The sequence below is a fragment of the Panthera uncia genome, assembly GCF_023721935.1.
Source record: "Panthera uncia isolate 11264 chromosome A1 unlocalized genomic scaffold, Puncia_PCG_1.0 HiC_scaffold_17, whole genome shotgun sequence".
NCBI classification, from domain to species: domain Eukaryota; kingdom Metazoa; phylum Chordata; class Mammalia; order Carnivora; family Felidae; genus Panthera; species Panthera uncia.
In genome coordinates, this window is record NW_026057577.1 from 64,943,985 (window position 1) to 64,960,028 (window position 16,044).

Below are 16,044 nucleotides of genomic sequence, written 5' to 3' on the forward strand. Positions count from 1 at the left end.
TAAAGGAAATGTGTGTCCAGAGTATATGTGTAAAAATGCATTTCCTTCAATCCTAGTGCATACTGTAAAGGACATAGAGAACACTCTATCAGAAGAATCATTCTGACAAAGGATACTGTTCAAAATCAAACTATATATCACAAAGCATTCTTCAGTGTTTCTCATGAGGCCAACGTATTCTTCCTGAAGTTGTCATGCTCCCTTAAGGTTTACAGAGAATACGGTATTGATAAATGCAGTTGCAATGTAAAAGAAGACATTTAGTCCTTGCATTGTCTAGTAATCACCAAAAGGGGATGACATCAAAACTGTTTGGGAACCAATCTGTAACCAAAGCATGCAACCTATTAAAAAGTTCCGTTATTGATTTCACTAGATTTCCTATTAATGTCTCTGAAGAACCCAGAGCTTACAAATCCAGAATTGTTTCTGTTACTATAGGAAAAAATATTTTAAAAGATTATCAAATGAAGTAAGCTTGGAGCCTAGAGAAATACATCGTCTGTGATACTACTAAAAGTAAGACCAAACAGTGAGGAGGAACACATAAAGACCAGGAGTAGATTATGAACGAGACCCTTTAAATAGCAGTGAAATTCAGCTCCTATAGACAGTCAACTGTTTTCTCTTCTTTCTGGGAGAAAATTCTTTGTAAAACTTGACCTTGCTGCATCTCTGATGGTGAATTCAACACTGCAGTCTTTGCTCAGGGTTTACAACCACACAATTGTCTATAAGACAGAAAGGCCTATACTATTGGTCTTAACATTAGAAATTGCTTGTCTGAGAATATATGTTTGCTCCACATTCAGACAGCAAACTCACAAACAAACTTTTAGACAGCAACGCATGGCTAAAATGGGAACTGACTACATTAATTTTACCAGACAGAGAAATTTTTCACTCAGGATAATGATGAGTCATTACATCACATTGCTTCATGGTTTAAGAAACTGACGTCCTAGGGTGCCTGAGTGGCTCAGTCAGTTAAGTGTTGGACTTCAGCTCAGGTCATGATCTCGCAGTTTATGGGTTCGAGCCCCTCATTGAACTGTTAGTGTGGAGTCTGCTTGGGATTCTCTCTCTCCCTCTCTGTTTCTCCCCCACTCATGCTATCTATCTCAAAATAAATTAAAAAAAAAAAAAACTAGAAAAAAAGAAACTATGTCCTGTCCTGAAAAAGTTAATTATTACATTCTACCAAGAAATTCAAATGCCAAGGAAGTAGTTTACAGATTGTAACAGTCCTTGGTCACCTGGGTGGCTCAGTCAGTTAAGCAGCCAGCTCTTGGTTTCCGCTCGAGTAATGATCTCATGGTTCTTGAGTTTGAGCTCCACATGAGGTCCGCACTCACAGTGCAGAACCTGCTTGAGATTCTCTCTGTCCCTCTCTCTCTACCCCTCCCCTGCTCTCTCTGTCTCTCTCTCAAAAATAAATAAGTTTAAACTTAAAAAAAAAATTAAGACCAGTCCTACCATTTTCTAATGTAAACTCTGAAATATGCTGTCCAAGCCCTATGGAAGTTAATGTCTGTGGGTTTGGGTGGTGTGGGGACACATACCCACTAATTTCTTACAGATATGAGTATGTGCGTGGTACACACGCATGCACACGCGTGCACACACACACACACACACACACACAAATATACACACACATTGCCAAAATGGAAAAAGAATTTTTTTTCTCCTCAAGAGCAGCAGCTAATTTTTTTAATGTCACGAGTTGCAGAGAGAGAGGCAAAGAACACTGGTTATAATAGAACTTCCCCTCTTTTCCATAATGTTTTACGACTGCCATGAATTTACAGAAACTATGTAGTGCCCTTGCTTCGACAGCTGATGTTCCAAGCAATGCCATATGTAGGGAATAATTTCCTAGACCTAGTTACCAAGAACATCCAAAGTAATAGTTTGATTTAGATCTGAGATACTTAAGATTTAAAGTTGCAAAAGGAAAAAAGCAAATAACCAGAAACAAAACAAAACAAAAAACAAAAACAGTGATTAATTCTTTCATTTGCTTCAATCCAACAGGATAAATTAAGAACATCCTGAATGCCTTCACTTGTTCTATCAAAGTTTTCAAGGGTTCTGGAATGCAATTGCCATAACAAAACAAACAAAAGTTACATGAAAAGAATTTAAATTTGTTCCCTAAAGCTGAGCTGAAAGAATGGTCAGGAGGATTTTCACTCATGAGGGGAAAACATGACTAAAAATAAGATGTATCAACAATTAAATAATGGTCTAAGTTATTTATAATAGTTTAGAATAAATAAATTCTTACTGGCTTTTAAAAGTAACACTGTTGAGTTGTTAGAGAAACTTTTTTAAATTACCCATTTCACCCTTAAAAATAAACTTATAAATCTACATCACAGATCATAGAAGCTAAAAAACAAGTGATTAAATAAGTTAACTTAATGTACCTATATTCCAGAATATTGTGCTTCAGTTTTACCTATAATATTATTTGAGTTACTGTGTACTATCAAAATACATAAAAAAATTCATATGCATTATAAACAGGTATATTAGAAATAGAATATGTACACATTTATAAGACACTTGATTGAATCGGTTATTTTAGTCAAGAAATATTTACTGAACATCTACCAAGTGCCAGGCACAGTGATAGACATCTTCAAATTGAAACTTTAAATTACTTATATTTTGTTATCTTTCTGAAGAAAATCTGTGCTGTTTTAACTTATTTCACAGACACAAAGTCTTATTTTAAGAAATGCTCACCTTTTTATCATACAGATATATTTTTATTCAATGATTTTTAAATGATAATATCAAATTCACATATAATGTTGATGTGGCTTTAAGACACAAAAACTTAAATGCAAAAAGCAAAAGAACCACTTAGTAATAACAGAATAAGTCTAAGTTCAGTTATTTAACAAATATTTATTCAGTACTTACTCTGATCCAGGAATTGTTTTAAGCCCTGAGAATACCGTTAACAGAACAGAGATCCCTGCCTTCATGGAGCTTAGATGGCACTGTTACACAACGCAAAAGAATGAATTTGCAGTTTTCCTTATTATCTTCGCCATAAGCTTTTAGAACTTTGATTACCACATCTTGCAATCAGACCACATCCCGTCCTTCATGAACTGTTAATAAATATTAATAAAGGGACTTAATTGTCCTAAAGAAAGAAAGCCTGCTATTCTGTTTTTTTGATTAACTATAATGCAGGTGGACAACTGTGAGTCAGATGCATTATTGGAAGTTGTTAGTTGATTTTTATAGAAATAAAATTACATTAAGGACCTTAGAAGTAAAAGAATGTCACCAGTGTAAGAAAATGGGTTTTAAAGGTGTTCCTATGTGGTTGATTTATTTTAGAAATAGCTTTGTAACCTTTATAAATAACGATTACTAATTGTTCCACTTGCATAACATGTAATTAAAAGAAAGGTTTATGCCTCCAACACTCTTACAGTAGCAGAAAAAAATGTCCAGCCATAGGGCTAGGAACTGGGAATTGGCTTTGGCTTACACAATGATAATTATACTACTAACACCTAGAAATAATATCGGACATATTTATAGCTTACTCTTACTTAAAATGAATCATTATAACTAATAGACTTTTTAAACACCAACATTGCCATGCACTGTGCATTTCAAAAACATCATCTTTAATCTTCACAGTAAGATTCCCTGCAATGTGGATATTATTCTTCCACTTTACTGATGAGAAAACTAAGACCAAGGGAGGTGAAATGACCTGTCCAAGACCATAGAGCAAAGACAGAATTCAGGATACGCATCTTGCATCACTGTATCCTTTGCTCCCAGAAGTGCCAAACTCATCCTGCATCAAGTATACTTCAATAAAGTTTGAAACAAAGAAAAAAAAAAAGGAGTGCCAAACTCATTGGTTACTATTTAGCCTACCAGGCTCAGACCTAAATATCGAAGTATAAAGTCTGTAGCACAGTGTATAATTCAGCTAATTGAAGAAGCACAAATAATTTGAAAAAATCAAGTATATCAGGGTCTGAGACATTTAGAGATTAGCTATTTCCTTGGCTTTCTACTTAATTTAACTTTTCTTCACATTCATCCAGAGAAAGGAATGAGACTGAAAGCACAGATAATAACAGCTCTTAGTCATTGTTATTTTGTTATGAATGTAGCTGGGGAAAACCTTCTCTTGAATTCTCTGAGGTAGGATTCTCAGAAAACCCTGTACTGTGACCAATGGGCCGAAATAAAAAATAAAATAAGAATAAGAATAAGAATAATAACCATAAGCCAGAGTCATAGTTTCTTAAACTATAACTGAGTGTAACTAAGTAATGGAGAGTAACCAGTTCCCCAAATTCTATTCCTCCTCTCCCTGCAGGATCACACTTGCTTCCCTAGTCCATCTGTATAAGAAGAATAATTTACCTGTACATAGAAGGGAAAGAAGTTACTTTTCCATTGCCAGTGCCTTTTGGAGGCTATCCTAATACAAAAATGCATGTTTTGGGTGGTCTATACTTGTAATGTTTTTCTTAGATATGAATGAAAATACTCATACAGCAACTAATGGAGTGTGCAGAAGTTTTTCTCAATGAAGTCTCATAGTCTAGATTTTAGATTTTAGAGAAACAGCTGGAATTTAAACTTGATAAATAGACGCTTAAGTATAAACTTTGGCAGTAGACTTTGCCATGGTATATATTCAAGACAGCAATTTCAAAATCCATTTGCCTTATTTTGTAAGCAGCTGTGGATGGAGCTGTTTCAAAATGAATGAGATTCATTCAAATCATTTCCTCCACCCGAAGAAACTGACCTTGACAGACGTGAACTAAACGAATCTAACCTGTTTTTCAGTATCAGGATCTACTGGGAAGCCATCCAACCAAGAAGAAATAGCAACTGTTTGTTAGAGGAGAAGCAAAATGACAAACAGCAGAGCCCAGGGAAAACATAGTTAAGGGAGATACACTGGTCTCAGTCACAAGTAGGCTGCATTTATAGGAATACTCAATCCCAAACCAACATTTGACTAAAGCTACAGAAAAGAGGACAGTGAAATATGTATCTGGAAAGAAAAAAAAAATTGACCTTTCTTTCAATTGTTTAGTAAGTCCTTCAGAGGTGTGGTCTGGCTGAATGCCAAAAGCAACAGGGAGAATTTCTGGCAAATATTTTGCCATCCTGTACCTGAAGGCTTGTATATCTGTATGATAGGCTTGTGTTGGGGTAGCCCTGAGGCAGAAAGGGCTCCTTAAAAAAAAAACAACAAAAAAAAAAGTTTGAGACAGAGGTAATGCCAATACTGGAAACTCTAGACTAAGAGTGAGGCAAGAAAAGAAATGATACTTTCATTTCTTCTTTCTAATAAATATTGACATATAGACCTTGATAATATACTTAAATGGAATTTTTCCATAAGTTTGCAAGGAAACAGAGCCTCTGGAAAATATAAAGATACCTTTATATAAACTCTAAAACCATGGGAATGAAGCAGTTAACAAAACAAAGATTTTCTGCCTTTGTTTTGAAAAGGAAAGGCTGAAAGAAGAGAGGGTGTATGTTCTACTGTGCAGAACCCAAAATGTTTCTTCTTTTTACAACCCAAGAACATGTCAACTTTAACATTGCTTTTCTCCTTGTCTTACAATAAAATTAATTTGATTTGTTATGTGTAAATGACATACACTGTTTCCTGAATTATGTTATTTGAGAAACATTAGAAAAGCCTCTCAAAATTTGCCCCATGAGCCTGGTATTTCATGGTTCATTGGCTTGTCATTCCCAAAGATAAACAATTAAAACACACCAATATTTCCAAGGGGATAATTCATTAGATTATTATGTAACATCCCCTTTCCTTGATGATATGTACATTAGCCTACATTCATAGTAGCAGCTTTCTGAGAGGAAATCCAGTTGGTTGTAAGGTACAGATAAAGTTTGATTAGAAAGAAAAGTAAGGAAGGCAGAGATGGATTTCACTGCCTTTTTCAGCTAGAGAGATTCCAAAATCAGGCACAAAAATATACATGCACAAAATCAAATAGACCTGAAAATATATTTCCAGCCAAAAATATTTGCCATAAATAGAAAGGAGCAATAAATATTAATACAGTAGAATAATATATGGTAATTTGTGTTAGCCAGTTTCCTACTGGATGAAAACTGCCCGAAATGTGCTCTGCCTTGTTGAAATGGAGGATTTGAGAAGTTTAGACTAGATTAACACTGAACTACAACTTCTTCCTTGATATATTCACAAGGACTGAGAGATGTTTGCAAAGAAAATGAAATGATCTTTATGTGATTCAGTATTAATTTGTGCCATATCCATGAACCTCATGTCATGCCTGGTGCCTCTGTCATCTTGGATATTATCATTGGTGGATGTTGCACACTTCCAGAAAACACTGCTTTGTAGTATTTTTCATTAATAAACTGAGTTATATAATACTTAAATTCCATTGGATAATGGTGATTAAATTTCAGGCTCCCAAAACAGATTAATTACCTGATTTGACTGATTTAATGCTGATTTTTAAGAGAAAGATTTAGGAATCATAGCAATCTGGCTTACGTGGATGATCATTATCTTTAGGAATTGATTTGTGGCCCTCAAAGCACCTGGCATGGGAGTGGACTGGTCCAGGGGCCTCATCCTAGTGGGGTCTTGGCTACTGACCAATCCGTGATCTAGTACAGAAATATGTCTACATCCCATGCTCTTAGCATTTGGATTCTGCTGGCCTCCATTGTCTACAGCTGGGAGCAGAGCAAGCTTTTGGATGATGAAATAGAGTAAAAACATGTTTCTACAACTGAAATACCTAAATACCCCAAAATTTTTCATATGGAAAATAATTATTAAATATAAAGGACATTTTATTCCAGTGACTTACTGGATACTGAACTACTTGAAATTATGGACTACATACCATAATACTAACTCTTGACTGCTTACAGCAGCAATGGGCACATCCAGTGCCCAAATCTTGGTTTCTAATACCTTTCTCCAATAAAGAAACCAGAATCCTTGGGAAAATGATTGATTCTTTAGGAAGAATGCCTCCCCTCCGCAAAGATGTCCACATCCTAATTCCCAGAATCTGTGAATATGTTATTTGAAATGGTAAAAGGGAATTAACATAGGAGAGTTGGTTTAAGGTTGCCAATCAACGAACTCTAGTATAGGAAGATAATCATGAATTTTCCATGTAGGCTCAATGTAATCACAAGGATCCTTAAATGTGAAGAGGGAGACAGAAGAGGAGAAGCAGAAAGATGGCAGCATGAAATGGAACCAAGTTGCCATTACTGGCTTTCAAGATGAAGGAATGGGGCTGTGAGTCAAGGATGTCAGCAGACTCTAGAAGATAGAATAAGGAAAGTAAGAAATCTCCCCTAGATCCTCCAAAAGGAATGCAACCCTGCCCACATCTCAATATTACCTCAATGAGATCTGTCTTGGAAATCTGACCACCAGAATCATAAGGTAACAAATCGGTGTTGTTTAAAGCCACCAAGTTTGTGTTAAGTTTTTACAGTAGTAATAGTAAACTAATACTGTTAGGAAATATACAACAGGACTCTACAACATCCTATAGTGCCAGAAAGTAACGAAGTGTTTAAAACTCTCACAAACAGGGGTGCCTGGGTGGCTCAGTCAGTTAAGCATTGGACTTTACCTCAGGTCATGAACTCACAGTTTGTGAATTTGAGCCCCTCGTCCCACTTCAGATCTGGTGTCCCCCTCTCTCCCTGCTCTTACCCCACTTGTGTGCTCTCTCTCTCTCTCTCTTAAAAATAATTAAACATTAAAACACACACACACACACACACACACACACACACAGCTACCCACACACCAAGGAGGTATGCCATAGGGACATAGACACAACTTGAGCAACCAAATAAGTAACATAGTGTTGCTATAACCCTAAATATAAAACAAATATTCATGGCATGCTGATATAAATAAATACATACATACAAATATCCATGAAAAATTCCAAATAATTCTGTATATACTCAGTCTGTCCTCAAGGAGAGGGAGTATGACAACCCAATCTTTAAGTGTGGGCTGCACATAGTGACTTCCTTCCAAAGAATATGGTATAGAAAGGGGGAAAAGAAAGTAACTTCCCAGTGGAGAAATTTGACAAACACATCAGCCAGATGATCAAGGTTAACATTAACAGTGATAAGTCATGCTGACAGCATCTACTCTTGATACAGTGTGATGAGAATGGCACCTTGCCTCTATAATCTTCCTCTTCAAAATTCAGTCTCTTAATCTTATTATGAGAAAAACTTCAGACAGACCCCACCTGAGGGAAATTCTACAGGGTACCTGAACAATATTTCTTAAAACTGTCAGGGTCATCAACAATACGTAAAGTCTGAGAAACTGTCACAGACATAAAGAGATTATGATATATAACTAAATGTGATGAGGTATCCTGCATGGGGTTCTGAAACAGATAAGACATTGGGTAAAAAATGTAAACGTCTGAACAAAGTATGGACTTTAGTTAAAAATAATGTTCAGGATTCTTTTGTTAGTTGTACCAAATGTACCATACCAATGTCAGATGCTAATAGTAGGGGAAAGTGGGTATAGAGTATAATGGAATTCTCTACTACTTTTGTAACTTTTCTGTAAATGTAAGGCCATTCTGAAATGGAAAAGTTAGGGGTGCCTGGGTGGCTCACTTAGTTGAGGTCTGACTTCGGCTCAGGTCATGATCTCGTGGTTTGGGAGTTCAAGCCCTGCATCAGACTTTGTGCTGACAGCTCAGAGCCTGGAGCCTGCTTCGGATTCTGTGTCTCCTCCTCTCTCTGCCCCTCCCATGCTCACGCTCTGTCTCTCTCTGTCTCTCAATAATAAATAAATGTTAAGAAAAAAAAAATTAATGGCAAAGTTATTTTTTATTTTTTTATTTTATTTTTTTTGTTTTTAAGTTTATTTGTGAGAGAGGGAAAGAGAGAGTGAGAGCAACCACGAGTGGGGGAGGGGGAGAGAGAGAGAGAGAGAGAGAGAACCTCAAGCAGGCTCCATGCGGTCAGCACAGAGCCTGACTCAGGGCTCAAACCCACAAACCATGAGATCATGACCTGAGGCAAAAGCAATAGTCAGACGCTTAACTGACTGAGCCACCCAGGTGCTCCAAAAAGTTATTTTTTAAGTGGCAGAAAGATTTCAGGGAGAGAAATGTTTCATGAAAGATGTTAAAGGAAGTAATAACTGGTTTGGTGATTAATTGGATAAAGCAGATAAAAACATAATTAATGAGTCATAGATTGTTGCCAAAGTTTTAGGCTTCAATTGTAGAGAGAATGTGATGCCAGTGACAAAGAGGAAAAGTGAAAAAGGAAGCTTGCTGGTAGTTGAGCAAATGGTAATTTGAGACCAAAGTGGATAATTCAAGTGTAAATATAATCAGCAGCTGGAGATAAAGAATTTGATTTTGGATGAAAGTTCATGAATGGGAATGTAGATTTAGATTTAATCAACAGACCAGCAAATACACACAGAATAACTGCTGATAAGGCCCTGTATGGAGAAGGAAAAGGGAGTATAGACTAAAGTGGAAATCACCAGAGAACCAAGGTTTATATCTACATAAAGATAACAACAGAAAATGATGCAAAAACATGCAGTGTAGGTGTTCAGGATAGTGGCCTGAGCCTGCACACTTTGTCAGGGTAAATGGGATCATCAAGGACACAGATAGTGTTATAAACAGAATATTTGTGTCCCCCTAATATTCATGTGCTGAAGCCCTTACCTCCAGTGGCTGTATTTGGGGCCACTAAGGAAGTAATTAAAGTTAAATGAAGTGATAAGAGTGGAACCCTGATCCAATAGGATCAGTGTCTTTATAAGAAGAGACACCAGAGAACTCTTTCTTTCTCTTTTTCCTTGAGCGCGCACCAAGCCATGTAAAGACGTAATGAGAAAGCAGCCATCTGCAAGCAAGGAATAGAGCTCTAACCAGAAACCAAATTGGCTGAAAGCTTGATCTTAGACCTTGAGCCTCTAGACCTGTAAGAAAATAGATTTCTGTTGTTGAAGCCTGTGATATTTTGTTATGGAAGTCTGAGCAGCCTAAGAGGGCAAATGAGGAAATGGGAATTGGAGAGTAACAGGGAGAAAGCCAGGGCAATATAGCACCAAGGAAGCCAAGGAAAAATAAGGTTTCGTTTATTTCTTCATAAATATTCATTGAGAATTTATCTTGTGCCAGACATTGTACTGGATCCCAAAGATATATAATAAAAAAGACACACTCCTATCTCCATAGAATGTACATTTGCCAAAAAGAAATAAAAGACAAATGAATAAGCCATGTAGAGATCATGGTGGGTACTATGAAAAGAGATGTAATAAAGAGTAACCATGTACAATGTAGATATGTCTTGAATGGTCAAGGAGGCATCTCTGGGGAGATGCCATTTACGCTGAGACCTACAAAATGAAAATGATCTAGCTATGCAAAATGTTGAGGTACGAGTTTTGTAGGCAAAGAGAACTGGAACTGCAAAGGCAATGGTTCCAGAAAGCACTTGGGGAATTTGAGAAATGGAAGTGAGGCTAATAGGATTGGTAGTGACTTTGTAAAGGTAGGAAGAAGCCACATTATACAGTCTTGTAGGCCAGTCCTCAGAAGCATGAATCTATTTCTGAAAGAGTGAGAAGCCATTGGATGAGTCTAAAGATCACATGACATGGCCTGATTCATGTTTTTAAATAATTCGAATTGCTATGTGAAAAAATATTTTTGAATAAGAACAAGGAAGAAGGCAAAGAGACCAGTTGAGGAACTATTTCAAATAGTACAGAAAAGAGATTATGGTGGTTTAATTTAGGACAGTTGTATAGTTGGAGGGAAGTGGCAAAATCAGATATTTTTGGTGGAAGAAACAAGAGAAATAAATGATGGATTGCGTGTGGGGAATTGCAGAAAAAGAAGTTTTATTTTAAAAATTGATGGGAGAGCCTGGGTGGCTCAGTCAGTTGAGTGTCTGACTCTAGATTTTGGCTCAGGTCATGATCCCATGGTCTTGGGATTGAGCCCTGCACTGGGCTCTGCACTGATAGCTTGAGATTCTCTCTCTCCCTCTCTCTCCCCCTCCACATTTCACTCTCTCTCTCTCAAAAATAAACAAATAAACTTTAAAAAAGAAAAGAAAAAATGGTTGAATGATGGTGCCAAATCCCAAGATGAAGAAGAGTAGTGGAAAACTAGATTTGTGAAGAAAGTCACAAGCTCAGTTTTGGACATTGGGCTGGAAATTCAATTTTGAAAACCATTAGCATATAGAAGGCACTTAAATATGCCACTGAGTGAGATCACTTAAGGAGAAAGTTCCGATAGAATTGAAAAGAGGGCTCAGTCCTGAGCCTTGGCAAAGAGAAGCAACAACAGTGAGGTAAGAGGAAAACCAAGGGAAGGGAGCCAAGGGAAGAAAAGGTTTCAAAGACTGTGTGTTTGTCAGTGTCAGATGATGTGAAGCATCAAGTGAGAGGACAGAGAAGATAGTTGTGGCAATGCAGGAACTGTGGGAGACCTTGACAAAAGGAGTTTCATCACAGAAGTGGATATGCAAACCACATTAGAATGGGGTGAAGAATTAATTGGAAGTAATGAAGAGCAGTTCAAGTTTATGAACTGAACCAAGTTCAAGTTTATGAGAAAGATACAGAGAACTTGGGCAATACCTGCAAGACAATGTGGGATCAACAGACGTGTGTTTACTTTTTTTTTTTTTTTTTTGCTAACATGGGACACACTGGGTGGTTTATTGATATGGTCCGGTAGAAATGGTGAGAAGTAGAGGAGCCGTATCTGTGAGAAGGCAAGAGGGAGTAAATCCAGAGAGAAGTAGGATTTGCATTTGATAGGAGCAGAGTATTTCCTTCACTGCAGCCACCAAAGCACAGGTTCTATTTGGTTAGATTTAGGGTGGGAAGATGAGCGAGTTTGATACCTCCTGTTTCTCAGTTAAGCTCAAGGAAGGAGTGTTAAGGATGAAAAGACTTGAAAGTGAAAAGCAAACTTACTAGGAAGACATACTGGAGTTCTAGGCAGTATTGAATGGGCGTTTAAAATTTTGTCATGAATTTCAAGTATTATCAGCCAAGTTTTTTCCACCAATGTTCTGCTACTGAAGTGCAGACAAGGAGAGGGATCTGTAGATTGGAGGTTACTATGTTGTTAAAGATCTGCAGCAATGAAAGGCCAGGATGAGTAAAATTGAATAGGAGGTGATGGTCACGGAGTAGGATATTTTAAATAAAGGCTGATTTCTTTCCTGATGATGACAAATTCCAGTGCTCATGAGGGTAGTGGCAAAGGTGGAGCTGAGGAAGAGAGTGAAGAAGGAGAGGTCAAAGAACAGAGAGGCTAAAGTTTTGTGTATTTCATCCACATGGTTCTTGCAATCACTAAGAACAATGACAGGAATTAAGATGTACAGGAAGGCAGTGAGTCAGTAGTTGAGTCTTAAATGAATGAGGAAAAATGATTAGGAAGATAGTTAGGAATTACCACCGAAAAGGGATCACAGGATCACAGGTAGTAAAACTATATGGGAATCTACAGAGTACCTATTCAGCTAAGTTTATAAGGATGTTATCATAAAGACAAAGCTGCATGGCTCTATAAATATATATATATATATATATATATATATATATATATATATAAATATATATATATATAAATACACACACACACACACTATTATTTAAATAATAACACTGCCAACAGTAACTGTCTTCAGGGGTTCCTGGGTAGCTCAGTTGGTTGAATGTTCAACTCTTGATTTTGGCTCAGGTCATGATCCCAGGGTCATGGGATTGAGCCCCATGTCAGGTTCTGTGCTGAGCATGGAACCTGCTTAAGATTGTCTCTCTGCCTCTGCCCATCTCCCCTGCTCATGCTCTTGTTCTCTCTCTAAAATAAAAAAATTAAAAATTAAAAAAAATTAACTGTCTTCATTTTTTTTTTAACGTTTTTATTTATTTTTGAGACAGAGAGAGACAGAGCATGAACAGGGGAGGGGCAGAGAGAGAGGGAGACACAGAATTGGAAGCAGGCTCCAGGCTCTGAGCCATCAGCCCAGAGCCCGACGCGGGGCTCGAACTCACGGACCGCGAGATTGTGACCTGAGCTGAAGTCGGACGCTTAACCGACTGAGCCACCCAGGCGCCCCACTGTCTTCATTTTTTAAATCACACTCCTATCAATCAAGAATTTTAAGCATATCCAATATTTACTTATTTATAAATTATATATATTCTACTCCAAAAATAGTTGTTACAAAAGAAATTTTAAAGGATGAAAATGTATATGAAATAAGCTGTATTTAAAACTACTCTTGGGGCGCCTGGGTGGCTCAGTTGGTTGAGTGTCCAACTTCAGCTCAGGTCATAATCTCATGGTCTGTGAGTTCTAGCCCAGCATCCGGCTCTGTGATGACAGCTTGGAGCCTGGAGTCTGCTTCAGATTCTGTGTCTCCCTCTTTCTGACCCTCCCCTGCTCACACCTGTCTCTCTCTCTCTCTCTCTCTCTCTCTCTCTTTCAAAGGTAAATAAACATTAAAAAAATTGTAAACTACTCTTTCATTTTATCATTAATATTATAAAATCCCTTTGCTGTCACTAGAAAACTATTATTAAACATTTTACAATAGAAAAAAATATATATATATATTTAATCCTGATTTTAACTTTGTAACTGAGTGATCTGAAGTTCTGATACTAAGTTTAGTTTATTTCAGTATGTGATTTTAATGACTTTCCAGTCTGAAAAAGAAACCTCACAAAAACACTTAAATCCAAAAGAAAGAAGTATATTGTTAACTCTGTTTACCAAATTCTGATACTTGATTTCTAATCCCATCTATCAAATGCACAAAAGTTTCCAGTAACTTTGATGTGGTAAGTTTTAATTAACCCTAATATCAGTTTTCCTAAGCCAATTGAAAGGAATAATATTTTTGTGTTTGTAACTGGTGAATTTAAAACTCACTGACATTCTCTATTTGGATAATTTTGAATACGTTGGAAAATTGTATTTTAAGTATGCAGGTAAGGGAGTATTTATAGGTACTGTACTTAGTCATTTGCAGGTATGATATCACATCAAGCTGAAAATTTTGTAAATGTTTATATTCAGAATGTTTCCTCATAACAAATTTCTCTCAAAAATATTACTTTCTTACTAACTACTGACATGCCCCGATTCGAAAGACCCCCCGAAAACAAACCACCAGAGTCCAGAGTCAAAGCCAAGCGGCAAGGGTCGTTTATTGCAGGTTCAAACCCGGTCCTCCGCGCACTCGTTGCCGGTGACGCAAGAGGCCCCGAGCAAGGATCTTACAGCTTCTTTTATAGACAGGCACAAACAAGTTAGGGATTTTTTTGAGGTTACAGAGTTGTTATAGGTTGACATTTAAATTTGAACGCTCAGCAGAACTTGATTGGTTCCCGCCTTTATTTCAAACCATTCAGCAGAACTTGATTGGTTCCCGCCTTTATGTCAGACGACGACCGGGCGCACCATGGCTGGTTTCGGAACGGCGGGGGAGGGGAAAGATCTTTTCTTTGCAGTTGTGAGTACACCTGGTAATTTTTCTCTTAGCCTCTCACTACTAAAATACCCTTTTTTTTCCTTTAAGGAACAGATTGAATGTACCTTTCTTTCGCCCCTAAAAAGCTGCTTAATAAAATGTACACTTGTAACAACTGTCTTTTTGTAATGGAAAGATAATTTACTTATCTTGACCTCACTGGCCCCTGGGGTTTCTGTGCTTGTATTTATTCTAGCAGCCACTGCCACAACATACTCTGTGGACCCAATACATATTGGTAAATTCATACAGGTAAAATTTAACAGCACCTCTCCTCCAGCCCTGGGATTCTTTTTGGACGTTGAAGCACAAAATGCCACAGGACTACTCCGTGGTCACACATGGACAAGCCAGAAGCTCAAGAGAATGAAAGTCCCACAGGGTGAACTTTTATTTTACTTAGGGTTCTCCAGAGAAAGAGATTAATAGGATATATTATATACATGTGTGCAGGTATAATGAGGTTTACTGTAAGATACTGGCTTATGTGATGTGGAGGCTAGGAAGTTCCATAATCTGCCTTCTGCAAGCTGGAGGACCCAGGAAAGCCACAGGTGTGGTTTGAAATCCCGAGAGCTGGAGAACCAAGGATGTAGATTCCAGTCCAAGTGTGAAGGCTTGAGAACCAAGAGCACAGAGAGTGGTAGAAGGTCAGTGTCTCGGTCAGACAAAGGGCAAATTTTACTTTTCTGTGCCTTTGTGTTACATTCAGGCCCTTCAGATTCAAGATAGCGCCCACCCACAATGGGGAGAAAGGTCTGTTTTAATCATTCTACTGATTCAAATGCTAATTTCTTCCAGAAACACCTTCACAGACACACCCAGAATGTTTAACTAGATATCTGAGCATCTGGTGGCCCACTCGAGTTGACAGATAAAATTAACCATCACAATCTTTGATTAACAGAAAGGGGACAGAAGATAATTACTTCTCCATTTCTCCTCCCAAGGGACAATGAAGGCAAGAAAAAGTTCTTTATACAGTGTCAGGGAAGATGATACATGAGTCTGAGTTGTGACATTTGATCCTTACGGTGCACACTTAATAATACAATTTGCATTTGCTTTCATCCCCTGCCATACTCCCCTTTTCTATCACTTCTAGGTCCTGAAGATAGCATTGCCGGATGAGAATGAAACCCAAGCTGATATAAATATTTTTTCCTGAGATAAGGTATAAACCTCTTATTTTATAAAATCCGTTCATGGAAACACGTCCTCTAATTATATAATATTTCATGGAATAAAGGAGATGTAATCATATGACCAAGTCGAGAATGTATAAACTGCATTGTGTGCTAAGATGATTATACACAAATGTGAGTGCCAGTATAAAATCTTCTAACTGTGGGACTCTTTCATCAGCCATACTTCACATACTATGTATGAAGAGTAAACATCTGACAAACGTTG

At 37.4% G+C, this 16,044-nt stretch overlaps 1 protein-coding gene across 2 annotated transcripts in view; it reads left to right on the forward strand.

Moving 5' to 3' along the window:
• LOC125935814 (cytochrome c oxidase subunit 7C, mitochondrial) overlaps positions 1-16,044 on the forward strand; it is a 994,084-nt gene that overhangs the window by 464,023 nt on the left and 514,017 nt on the right. The window lies entirely within an intron of this gene.